The 2,025-nt window shown below is 34.1% G+C and overlaps 1 protein-coding gene across 1 annotated transcript in view; it reads left to right on the top strand.

Annotated features, from left to right (window-relative positions):
* KCNH7 (potassium voltage-gated channel, subfamily H (eag-related), member 7) overlaps positions 1–2,025 on the top strand; it is a 649,673-nt gene that overhangs the window by 514,958 nt on the left and 132,690 nt on the right. The window lies entirely within an intron of this gene.

Raw genomic sequence — 2,025 nt, 5'->3', positions numbered from 1 at the left:
AATTGGAAGAGATTCTATTCTTGCCCATTTCAAAGGGTGGAGATCCAAAGGAAATCATCAGACAATGTTATCAATATAACACACAAGTAACACTTTGCTAAAGATATAGTGAAACACATACACATATATAATTTAAACTGATTCCTCATTAAGGAAAAATATTTAGTAAGAAGGAAATGAATTGTACTAGAAAACATAGCTCCTATTTCCCATTTAAGATTTTATAAAAGATTTTTTAAAAAAACCATATATGCTTATTGTTATTTGTATATAACTCTTGTAAGAGAGTAAATGCAAAAGTTTTTAGCTATGTTTCAGTAAACTGCATAGTCTATTGATCAGAAAGATGTTCAAGTTACAAGAATAAGAAATCAAATAGATTGAAGTGTGGCTGTATTCATTTTATTGCACATTTATTAGACTAGCAATTATAGAGGAAGTGATACTTGTCATCAATAGCATACAATGGCTTGATTTTCATTTGTTCTTTGTTACTTGCATAATGCATTTTGTTTCAAATAAGTGTTATCAGATTCATGTCTCCCCCAGGAAACATAGATAAGATTCAAATCTTAGTAGTTTTGACTTTTTTGTGTGTTAAAGCTAAATAAAATTTCTCATAAGGTATTACTGAAAATGAAAAACAGAACCATTTAGAGTAAAAAAATCAAGAAAAATTACTTCTTAGGAAGTCATCTCTGTAAGGTGGCACACAAAATAGGAATCTAGTGAATATCTGGTACAAAATTATGCTTCCACATCAAGTCTTCATTAAAAATACCATATTTGGTTTTTTTCATTTGTTTCAGATGATTCATATGCCTATTGGTTTTAGAGTTACTTAGAAGAACAAAGTTGAATTTCTTTAATGAATTACTTCAGTCTTCCTCTGCATGACTTTGAAAGAGATTAACTACTAAAATATTTTGATTAATAGGTGATTATCGAAGAATGAAAACTTATTTCATTGACACTCTCAACTAAATTTTAAGTACAACTGTTTCTCAATTATAATAATGCCAGTCTCAGATTTAATTCCAAGATTTATCACGGCCTTCAGTAAAAGATTTGGTTTCTTTTTTGTCTTTTTTTTTTTTTTTTCCCTCTCTCTCGCTTGGAAGAACAAACAAGAATTAAAAACAAACCCACTACCACTGAGTAGATTCCAACTCATGGCAACCCCAAATAGGATTTATAGGAGCAAAGAGCCTCCTCTGGAGAGGTTGGTGGGTTTGCACCAATCTTGTAGTTACCAGTCTAATGCTTAGTCCACTGTGACACCTGGACTCCTTAATAGATGTTGAGGGCTTTGCAATGCAAATATATATGTTGTTGTTATGTGCCATTGAGTTGGTACCTACTCATAGCAACACTGTATATGGTGTCCAAGGAGTGACTGGTGGGTTTGGATCACCAACCTTGTGGCTAGCAGTCTAGTGCTAATCCTACAGTGCCGTATCAAATATGGTCAAGGCTTTTGGGCAGTTTAGTATGATAAGCTCTTTATAATTTAACTAATAGTTTCATTTTGTATAACTTTGACTTCTGTGGAACCTTCCATTTTGGAAGGAAAGAAGAAAGATTTGGAGGGAGGAAGAACAGAGGAAGAAATAGGAAAAAAAAAAAAACCAAAAACAGGTAGATTAACATAATACCTGATCCTGTGGAAAACGGTTTTTTGTTTTGTTTTGTTTTTTTTACTTCTAAAGCTTATGCTATATAGACATTCTGGCATTTTCTATTCATCGCTCCTCTGGACGCCTAATGTAGTTCTCCAGCCCTTCAAAAAAAAAACAAGTCTAGGAGGCAAATGATGGTGTGTGAAGAAACTGTTGCTAAAGTAAATGGCTTGAGTGCCCTTAGTGCTGAGTGTCAGATATATGAACTCCTAATGAATCGGGCTGCGAACCGCAAGGTCAGCAGTTCGAAACTACCAGCTGCTCCATGGGAGAAAGATGAGGCTGTATGCTCCTGTAAAGATTTACGACCTTAGAAACCGTGTTCAGGGTCGCTGTGGGTCGGAAC

Source organism: Chrysochloris asiatica, unplaced genomic scaffold, assembly GCF_000296735.1.
Source record: "Chrysochloris asiatica unplaced genomic scaffold, ChrAsi1.0 scaffold00099, whole genome shotgun sequence".
Taxonomy (NCBI): Eukaryota; Metazoa; Chordata; class Mammalia; order Afrosoricida; family Chrysochloridae; genus Chrysochloris; species Chrysochloris asiatica.
The sequence above is the reverse complement of the archived record's forward strand: the minus strand, read 5'-3'. Positions and strand labels throughout refer to the sequence as shown.